At 35.3% G+C, this 11,471-nt stretch overlaps 1 protein-coding gene across 2 annotated transcripts in view; it reads right to left on the reverse strand.

The window, feature by feature from the left end:
- Positions 1-11,471, reverse strand: part of LOC107037639 — a 36,881-nt gene that overhangs the window by 18,598 nt on the left and 6,812 nt on the right. The window contains exon 1 of one of the 2 annotated variants that reach the window (XM_029126072.1): positions 3,056-3,252. The exons of the other annotated variant lie outside the window; for it this stretch is intronic. The gene's annotated coding sequence lies outside the window, so the exon portion shown is untranslated. Of the gene's footprint in view, positions 1-3,055; positions 3,253-11,471 lie in introns of those variants that run through there. 2 annotated transcript variants of the gene reach the window in all.

The following is an 11,471-nucleotide window of genomic DNA, read 5'->3' on the forward strand; positions in this document are numbered from 1 at the left end:
TAATTATTTAATTTATAAAAAAATCTTCAATTACAATTTTTCATTGATAGTTTAATGAAAATATTGACCATAAATATTATCCACTATTTGGAAAATGGAAATATTCAATCATTCATTATTGATGATTGCCATAATGAAGAATATCTAATTGTTGTGACCGGCTAATTAACAATTTGAAAATCTTCGAATGCGATTGTTCACTGATACGCTATTGAAATAATTGAAATCCTCAATTATTCATTTGCGATTTAATGAGAGATACTCTGTTGTTATTACTCATTAATTTATGAAATAACTGATGTAATGTCATCAATTTAAATTAACTGCACTTTGAGGTAAGAATCCAATAAAATATTCAAATTTTTCATATTTTTCAAGTTCGAAAACACTTCATTTTATTGAATATCTGACATGAATAAAAATAATTATTTAATTTATAAAAAAATCTTCAATTACAATTTTTCATTGATAGTTTAATGAAAATATTGACCATAAATATTATCCACTATTTGGAAAATAGAAATATTCAATCATTCGTTATTGATGATTGCCATAATGAAGAATATCTAATTGTTATGACCGGCTAATTAACAATTTGAAAATCTTCGAATGCAATTGTTCACTGATACGCTGTTGAAATAATTGAAATTCTCAATCACTCATCCACAATATAATGAAATTGTAGATTCATTATCCATTCTTCATTATAATATTGTTATATTTGTAAAAGTAAACATCCCCCTCATAATCATCAGTCGTTTATTTTACAAAAGAGGGGAAGAGGATAAATTAAACCATTGGATTCCGTAACAATATTGATAATCGATGCAAAAATACAATCCGAGTGATTTTTTTAATCAATCCTCCAATAAAGTTCAATCTGAATCATCTCGATTTCGAGGAACGATAACGGTTTGAATTGAAATTATTTAGACAACGTAATCCTTCAAGATTAAATCCATATCAATATATTTATTGTAATTTGATAAATTTATTCGTACGTTCAACGTACACACACAAACTTTTTCATCGTAATAGAAGAATTTTCAATCCCAATTTTTCATTAATAGTTTACTGGAAATATTGACCATCACTCCCATCCATCATTCGGAAAATTGAAATATTTCATTTCAATTTCCATATTCCTATTTCCACAATTTACGATGTTGTTCATTACCGTCGATGATAATAATTAGGATAAATAATGGGATGTTGGAAAAATTTAAAGAATATTATTTTACTGTCAAATCGCTGATTTGACAATAAAATACTGTTCTTTAACGCTTCCAAAATCCCATTATTTATCCTATTAATCTCTACAATATTCGGTTGTCCTCCTTTACGATATACAAAAATACAAACACCAAGTTCTTGTCATTACTCCTCAATCAAATAATGTCATTTCATTGGTAAGCTATCGAAAACAAAATAATCATTGAATCCGCCAACTCCGTTAAACCCCACAAATAAATACCTAAACCCTTCTCCCTACCCCATCCCCAAAAAACAATTATTACCACGACAAGGCGTGAGAATTCCCCCCAAAAAAGATCTCTGACGCACGAGCCCTGGCACTCCAAGTGGGCAAAATAGGATAAATGATGGGAACTCCAAGAAATATGAAAGGATGTTGGAGAAAACGAAAATAATTATCGAAACGTCACAAAACAATTAGACAATCAGATAAATATTGTTTTCATTTTATATTCAACAACAATGGAGATGATTCAGACATTTAAAAAATACTATTTTATTGTCAAATCGCTGATTTGACAGTAAAATAGTATTGCTTAAACCCTTCCAAAATCCCATTACTTATCCTATTAATTTCCCCAACATTCAGTTTTCCTCATTTACTAAACACCACGTTCTTGTCATTACCCCTCAACCAAATGTAATTTCGCTGGTAAAATGTCGAAAATAAAACAATCGTTTAATCCACTAACTTCTCCCTACCCCATCCCAAAAAACAATGATTACCGCGACAAATCGTGAGAAGAATTCCCCCCAAAAGATCTCTTTGTCCATTGACTGGCGCACGAGCCCGCCACTCCGAGTGGGAAAAATAGGATGAATAATGGGATATCAAATATCAAGAGATGTTGGAAAACATAATAATTAAATAATAAATAATAATTATCGGAGGGTGAAATGACAATTAGATAAGTATTGTCCTCATTTTATATTCAACATCAATAGAGATGATCCAGAAATTTAAAAAATACTATTTTATTGTCAAATCGCTGATTTGACAGTAAAATAGTATTGCTTAAACCCTTCCAAAATCCCATTACTTATCCTATTAATTTCCCCAACATTCAGTTTTCCTCATTTACTAAAAACCACGTTCTTGCCATTACCCCTCAATCAAATGTAATTTCGCCAGTAAACTGTCGAAAATAAAACAATCCTTTAATCCACTAACTTCTCCCTACCCCATCCCAAAAAACAATGATTACCGCGACAAATCATGAGAAGAATTCCCCCCAAAAGATCTCTTTGTCCATTGACTGGCGCACGAGCCCCTGGCACTCCAAGTGCCACATACCAATAGATTTCATTCATCCCGGTATGTCAGGCCCTCGAAACTAATGAGCCACACCGCATGCACTCAACTGCAGTTGCAGTTCTCACATTTCCAATGTTTCCCATCAACTTCGCAAAACGTCTCAATCCCCCCTGCCAATTAACACCGAAATTAATTCAAACAAGAGCCAAGGAGCTAGACCAAACAATGGTTGAACCCTGAGCATTGAGAAAAAAAGCTAACAATAATGTAGTTGTGAAAAACCTCAACTCACGAGGATTGTTGAGGCATTGAAAGTAACAGAAAGGCATTGGCGTTCCAACGGATGAATCACGAGCATGACGGGCGCCTTAGGGTCGCCCAGTGGCGTGGCCACATGGTATTCACCGTCATAAAAAAATACATTTCGAGTGAAATATCAAGACTCTTCTGAAGAGGCCGAAGGAGAGCTGAATGCACCGACGGACTTCATTCACAATCCCTTGGCTTTTTACAATTTCTAGCCACGTGACGTCGATTCTACTTTACCTGTCAGCTACAGCATCCACTGGGACAACATTTGGACAACATAAATCACCACTGCATTAGACACAACCGTTAACATTCCTCTGTTACATCGAAAATAATGATACATGAGTGATAACATCTCGATACGAATAACTGTCAAAACTGTTAAATCATTGAAACAAGGGGAATGGCAAAACAACTTTGGTCGACACGAGGCGTTTCACTTGCAGCAACAGGTAGACAACTGAAATAGTTAATGTAACTGGCTGCATAAGCAGCAGCTATTTCCCCACTGCTGGTCACGACGACCAATGAGTCGTCACATGATTATCGTTCAGATGAAACAGAACGGAATAGAGGAATTAAAAATCTTGTGGGGGGATTGCGTGTGTGATACTTCTTCGGTACGAGGGGGGATTTAGAACAACAGATTGGGTGGGAGGTAATGACGAGGCAATGGGAGACGGCGCGCTGATTAGATCGTTGGGATGATGAATCACAATGGATGAGGATGGCTGTTGCTATTGTCAGATGTGGGAGACGGATGTTTTGAGAATTGCATTGGGTATGGGAGAGAACTGGTGTTCGGGGGAACTTTGGGGGTAATGGAAAAAGTGGTGATGAAAGTACTGATTTAAGGGGTAACGGAACCGACCACAAAGAGACGTTTACCAAAAACAAGTTTTCTTGGATTCTATGCAATGAGAATCAATGAAACTTTTTCCCCGTATTGAGAGTAACGGAACGCATCGCTCTCTTCTCATGCTTTTCTTATTTATGCAAAAAAAATTGCAAATTATTTAACGGTAAGGACCAGGGCAAGGCCGACGCCATTTTATTTGTAGGAATCTGCCAAGTCATGGTAGAAAAACTAATTTTTTGTAGATTTTTCTTAGCCGATGGCTATTTTCATAAGAAGAGAGCGATCGAGTGAGGTCCAATACAGAAATTTTGAGTAGAAAAAGGTACTTTTGTTGCGTAATTTTCGTAAAAACTTGTTTATGATGATTGGGTAGTATCCAGGAGGTAACATGTCCTTTACAGGGCACCAATTGTAAGAGGGAAGTACTTTTACGAGTCAGAAGATGATGTAGAATGTTTCCATACCATTATTATTTATTTATTTATTTATATTCATTTATTTATATTTTATGGGCTTTTGTACTTTTCACGTACAAAATCCAAAAAATCACGGGAACCTGCAATACCGATAGGGGGGACCCTTAACCTTTGCGTGCGACGGGTTCCGTTACCCCTTTAACCCTAGTTGGTCACCATAGGAGGGAAACGCCGCAGAAGGTCGATTTTTTTTTCTTACCATTGACTGGCTGAGCGAGAAAATCCTAAAAAATTGGAATGCGTCAATTCAAGTGTCTAGAAAATTATAATATTTTTTAAAATAATTTATATCCACAATTCCTGAAGAAAAAAAATTATTTCTAACAGACGGGCAATTTTTTCCCGTGTTAAATGAAATTGCCCGTTGTGCGACGTTGTCGAAGTCTCGCTAAACGCGCCCGGGCAGTGTAGAGTGAATTCGGCAACGCTCGGGCCTAAATAACACGGCGGCGATTCCCTGCGGCGGTGACCAAGTCGCAAGTTCTCATTTGGTCACCAACCTAGGGTTAAGGATATCCAAGTAGGGTGAACAGGGTAATTGACGGGGGGTTAAGGGGAACTCGAGTTAGAATAGAATAGAATCACCTAAATGGGAATATGATGGCTTCCATACACTGAGAGAAAAATCTGAAGTTCGATTTACAATAAGAAAATAGTTGAGGCAGTTTTGGTGAACGATACGATTTTTTTTTGTATGCAGCACATAACATTATAGTAACTTCACAAGTGCAATCTTTGCAAATCAAAATGCAGTCAAACTAACCAAAGTTCAAAAGTAACTACGACAAATCTATCGTGAGTAGAACTATAAAATAGTTGCAATAACTACATTCCATTATAGTAATCACTTCTCCGGCCATAGACCGGTTATAGTTTTCAATTTTGCATGGGTTATAGTTACTGTAATCCATGCAAAATTGTTGAGGACTTTTTGACTATAGTTCGATGGTGATGGAATATAGTCAGAAGAATCATATTTTTCTCTCAGTGTACCTTCAAGAATGTTTTAATTGGCAGAATAAAATTAGGGGAGAGGGGGGCAAAATGAAACAGTCGAAAGAACGAAGCTGAAATAAGCGAAAGATTCGACAGCAGAAGATTTGTCTTAGACGAGTCTAGGGGTGCACAAAGATTTTTAAGTAATGTACAAACTCTTTCGCACTTGAAAAACATTTGTACATATGATTATTTGACTCTCCTATACTTAAATATCCCCTAAATTGAATTTTCCGCTGACGGATATTCTGCTAGTTTCAACTTCATGTCGAAAAAACGATTGTTTAACGCAATTCAAGCAAAATTTTTTTATTAAATATTTTTTATTATCAACTTTCTTTTATTCTTGGGAGTGCTGATGAGAATAATAATTTTCCGTTCACTTGAATGGAAAATTATTGAGAAGTTTTGACGGGCGAAGATTTTGTCAATGGATTAATTGAAAAGAAATTGAAACAACAAAATCCAAAGTCCAGAGCAAGGCCCAGGGGGGGACCCAGAGGGGAAAAAAGAAAAATGTGATGATGAATTTCAATTGAATAATCCATTGACAAAATCTTCGCCCATCAAAACCGTTCAATAATTTTCTATTCTACTGAAAGGAATAGTTATTATTCTCGTCAGTACTCCCAAGAATAAAGAAAAGTTGACAAAAAAAAATTAGAAAATTTTTTTTGCTTGAATTGTTCAAACAGTCGTTTTTTTAACTGTTTCATTTTGCCCCCCTCTCCCCTATTTGAAGTCAAAATAACAAAACAAAGAATAATTAAATTAAGAAATAGTTGAATGCAACCGAAGCCCCTGATTTGGAACGACTGGACCATATTTTTTTATTCATTAAATGTCAATCAATAGAAAAAATAATTGATCACATAATTATACTCGAATAATGTTATTGAAAGGTGATATAGTCAGTACAATTTTTGTTTAATTATTTATGGAATATTCAATGGAAGTAGAAATCGTCTAGAAATTGACCTGCTTACCCTACTTTGGCCATTTTTTCTCCAGTGAAATACTTTTCTACTTTTGTAGTCGAACATCAGAGCTTTCAGTTGAGCCCCATTTGACCCTAAGTTTCCGGACATTTTGTTAGTTAGTTAAATTATTTAAATGATTTATTTCGTCAGTTAAATTCTTTCGATTTTGCAGATCTGAATTTGAATCTTAATATTGAACGCTTAGAAGACATTTCAAAAATCTGAAAAAAAAAATGGAAAATGTACTTTGGAAGGAAGATTCATAGAATAATTTTAACATTGTAATTTTTGGAAATTTCGAGAATTTTCTATAAATAATTTATGAACAACCAATTTTCCGCCATAAAATTCATGGGAATTTTTTTTTCATCAGAATCTTTAAACGTGAATTTTCCAATCTTTTTTTAATTTTACTATGAAAAGCAAATAAAAAATTGAAAAAAATTACACCCAAGAAGTTCTATAGAAAAATCATGATCTCTTAACAAAATGACACAGTAAAGTTGCATAATCTCCTATAAAATTGGCGAAAAAAACTAATAGAATTGTCTAAATAAAATTCTAATAGAACTTCAAGAGAATTCTTATAGAGTTCCAATAGCCATGGAATATGAATTAATAATCCTCTTCATCAATATTGTCATTAAACTATTAATGAAAAATTGTGGTTAAAAATAAATTTTCTTGCAGAGTTGCTTACAAAAATAATTCAATTTTTATTTTTTTCATTAATCCTGAATATAATAACGAAGAATGAATAATGAATAATATCAATCGATTTCACTCCACATTCACTTTTTGATGAATGTCTCGGAATACGTGAGAAAACGAAATTTTTGAAGGGAGTATTCTCGTCGAAATTACCTTGTCCCGAGTTTATCTGACTAATAATCATCTCTTCATTCATTCTTCACTCCAGAATAAATTATAAATATCATAAAAACACTCAGAATTACTGACCGTCAATGAATGTAAAATAAAAGTCGCAAAGATCAAATTCATTTCCTTTAATTTCCTCAAAGGATTCTCAGTAAATGGATTTCCTGTTCAATGATAATTTTCTCATAATAATCATAGTAAACTAGTTTCCGGTTACTCACTCCAGTGGAGTTGGCCGCCAAATGAAACAGGCAAAAAAACGACTATTTGACACAATCAATTTTTATTTGAAGCAAAACAAAATTTAGTTTTATCAACTTTTTTTATTATCAGAAGTACTGATAAGAATAATAATTTTCTATTCGTCTTATAATTCAATTGTTGAATAGGATTCTAATAGAAATTCAATAGCACTTCGAAGAGAAAGCTCTATAGGTTTTTCTCTCAAATTTTCTCACGCGTGTGATACTCGATAAACACCAGTATTTTACAAGACAAAAATTACAGGATCATTCTCGTTTTTCATAAAAGCTCCCAATCACTCCTCAAACATAGCATTCCTACGTGCATTAAAAATAAATCGATAACACGATAATTCGATAAGTTATCCCCGATTTTAATCGGGTCAAATAGTCTCGAGGAAATTGAAGGGAATGGCAGAACGGAAAGGAGGCAGCCTTTTGAGAATTGATACGAGCGATTGGACGAGAAACTGCGAGGCGTAACACTAATACACATTACAACCACTCAAATATGTACATATGAAGATATAAATACGCACACAAACTGACAGTAAAAAAGGAATACGGCGTCGGATATCCGAGACAGAAGAGAGAGCATTCGACGTGGTCTTGTGAAGTTTCTTGGCGCCAGTTTTGTGAGCTACCAGTTGCGCATTGGTTTCAAACGATTTTTAACAGACAGGCCACAGTTTCTTGTGCCGAGGAAGACCCATGTGGTTGCATGGAGGTGGAGAATGAAATTATCAAGTGGCATTAGGCTTTCGGGGGATTGAGTATCATCATGTGCGAAAATTTATGCGCAATTATGGCACTCTCACTCAATAGCGGGAGTTGAACGAGATTGTGGAAGTGTGGGGAAATATTTTTGGGTAATTTATGGTAATTGGGGGTTTTCGGATGTCACACGTCGTAAAACGCAAAGTGAGCAACTTTTTTTTTTTAATAGTTGGAGGAAATGAGGGTTTTGCATAATACTGAAATTTAGACGAATGCAGGCATGTTCGGATATTTTTACTCGTGTACTGAGTTGTTCGCAGTTGAAAATAAAATTTTACTTAATTTGACTTGGGAAGAAAAAGCTCATAAAATTTGAAATTTCATTTGAAAATTCAAACGACATTTCACAGCTAATTTGAACACGCACGGAAAAATTTAATAGAAAAACCTGGCGAATTCGCTAGACAATTCTATTGAATTTCTTTTGAATTGGAGTGCTCAACAGAAAAAATTCTACCGAAAAAATCTATAGAATTTAATTTTTCTGTACAATTTATTCTATTGAAATATTTTCTGTCAAATTTTGTCGGCTCAAATGTTCCAAGTCTTTTTCATTCTATTTTCCTTTGTTTTTCATCAAGACGATAAAAAAAAACTTGGAAAATTTCAGCCAAGGAAATTCTATAGAAAATGCCGCTATAGATGAAGTTGTACTGAAAAATCGAGTTTTATCGACTGTTTCTATAGAATATGTTCTATTCAACATTTCAATAGAATCGGCCAAATACTAATAGAAACTTCAATAGAAATCCAATAGAATTCCCTGGCGAATTCGCTGGGGTTTTCTATGGAATTTTTTCTTCCGTGAATTTTGAATTCGCCTAAAATTTAAGAATATATTCATTTGAATTTCGATATAATTGAAGTGGAATTTACTGTTTCCAATTATTTTCTCCTCAAATTTGATTTTTCAATGACGATTTCCTGAAATTTCGATGGAAACGTCACAAGAAACTCAAAGGGAACTGATGATTTTTAGAGAAAAGAGTTGTTCTCAACTGAAATTCATAGATTTGCATGAAGCAGAAATTCAGGCGAATTTAGTGGTGATAATTGTTTGGTTCTTAATAACTGAAATTTACTTGAATTTCCATAATTCAAGTGGAATTTGCTGTTTCCAATTATTTTCTCTTCAAGTTTGATTTTTCAATGACGATTTCCTGAAATTACGGTGGGAACGTCACATGAAACTCAAAGGGAAGATGGTTTTTAGAAAAATGAGTTCTCAAGTGAAATTTACGGATTGTCATGAGGCTGGAATTCAACCGAATTTAAGGGTGTTTAAATATTTTTTAATCATCTGCAAACTCGCTCGGACTAGAAGAAAAAATTTTCACTTTCAATTATTTGATCCTTACACCTTCGAAAATCTTCTGAATTGAATCTGAAATTTGAGAATATGTAAATTCAAGATTTCCACTATTTTCCCAGGATTAAACAGTTAAAACAAAGGGGGATTTATGGCAATTCTAGTAGTAAGTTTCATTGAAGCGGCATTAAGCTCAACTTTGGGAGAAAGGACTCATAAAATTTCAAGGTTCAGTTGAAAATTGAAGAGAAATTCCACAATTTAAATAAATTTACTTGAATTTCCGAAATTCAAGTGAAATTTGCCATTTTCAGTAATTTTCTCCTCAAATTTGATTTTTCAATTACGATTTCCTGACATTTCGGTGGAAACGTCACAAGAAACTTAAAGGGCACTGCTGATTTTTAGAGAAAAAAGTTGTTCTCAACTGAAATTCACGGATTTGCATGAAGCAGAAAATCAGGCGAATTTAGCGGTGATAATTGTTTGGTTCTTAATAACTGAAAATTCCTTGAAGTGAATCTGAAGTTTGAGAATATATTTTCAGAGGATTGAACTGTTAAAAGAAAGGAGAATTTATGGCCATTCTAGTAGTAATTTTCAGTGAAGTGGCATTAAATTCTACTTGGGGAGAAAGGGCTCATAAAATTTCAAGTTTCAGTTGAAAATTCAAGAGAAATTTCACGTGAAACTTACTTGAATGTTCTATGCACCTAAAGTTCCAAGAATATATTCACCCGAATTTCCCGAATTGAACTAAAGTTTACTGCTTCCAATAATTGTCTCCTCAAATTCAGTAGCGAAGCGGTAAAACGGTTCACGTCGATTTTGACTATTGGCCACTTTTCAATGAATATCTCGGAATCCGAGGGAGATCGCAACATTTTCGTCATGACCTTTTTTGTAGCCCTCAATTCGCTCTGCAAAAAAGGTCATTACAAAAATTTCGTTATCTTCCTTAGATTCGGAGATATTGCTCGCCTTAAAACGGTTGAAGTCGATTTTAACCATTGGGCGGTTTTCATGGAATATCTCGAAATCTGAGGGAGATAGCAAAATATTTGTTACAACCTTTTATGTAGCTCTCAATTCGCTCTACAGAAAAGCTCATAACGAAAAATTCGTTATCTCCCGTAGATTCGGAGATATTCCTCAAAACTCAGCTAAGGGCGGAATCGACTTGGATTTGATTCTTCAATGACGAGATTTTCTGAAATATCAGTGGAAGCGACACGTGGAACTCAAGGAGAACAGATTATTTCCAGACTAGGGGGCTACGCCCCCTGCTCGCTTCGCTCGCCAACCCCGGGGGGGCTTCGCCCCCCCCCCCGCCCGTGTGGCATGCGGGTATGACCATGGGGGTTTGTTCAATACTTTCATTGTTAAAATTCTATTGTGAAATACATTCATTGGCCATCAAATAGAATAATCCACTTAAACCACTTGAAATTTCTGCTTCTGCATGTATTTCTCCCCCCCCTAAAGGGAAGAGGATCAGGCTCCATCCAACGCCTGTCCAGTGAGGCACAACCACTCAATATTTTCCATCCATTCATGTAGATTCTAAAACTCCATTTATATTAGACACTAGGGGGCTTCGCCCCCCCCTCCCGTGTGGCATGCGGGTATGACCATGGGGGTTTGTTCAATACTTTCATTGTTAAAATTCTATTGTGAAATACATTCATTGGCCATCAAATAGAATAATCCACTTAAACCACTTGAAATTTCTGCTTCTGCATGTATTTCTCCCCCCCCTAAAGGGAAGAGGATCAGGCTCCATCCAACGCCTGTCCAGTGAGGCACAACCACTCAATATTTTCCATCCATTCATGTAGATTCTAAAACTCCATTTTTATTAGACACTAGGGGGCTTCGCCCCCTGCTCGCTCCGCTTGCTAACCCGGGGGGGGGCTTCGCCCCCTCAATATTTTCCATCCATTCATATAGATTCTAAGACTCCATTTATATCAGACACTAGGGGGCTTCGCCCCCTGCTCGCTCCGCTCGCCAACCCGGGGGGGGGCTTCACCCCCTCAATATTGTCCATCCATTCATATAGATTCTAAAACTCCATTTATATTAGACACTAGGGGGCTTCGCCCCCTGCTCGCTCCGCTCGCCAACCCGGGGGG

The sequence above is a fragment of the Diachasma alloeum genome, unplaced genomic scaffold (assembly GCF_001412515.2).
Source record: "Diachasma alloeum isolate Michigan unplaced genomic scaffold, Dall2.0 Dall_scaffold_00269, whole genome shotgun sequence".
Taxonomy (NCBI): Eukaryota; Metazoa; Arthropoda; class Insecta; order Hymenoptera; family Braconidae; genus Diachasma; species Diachasma alloeum.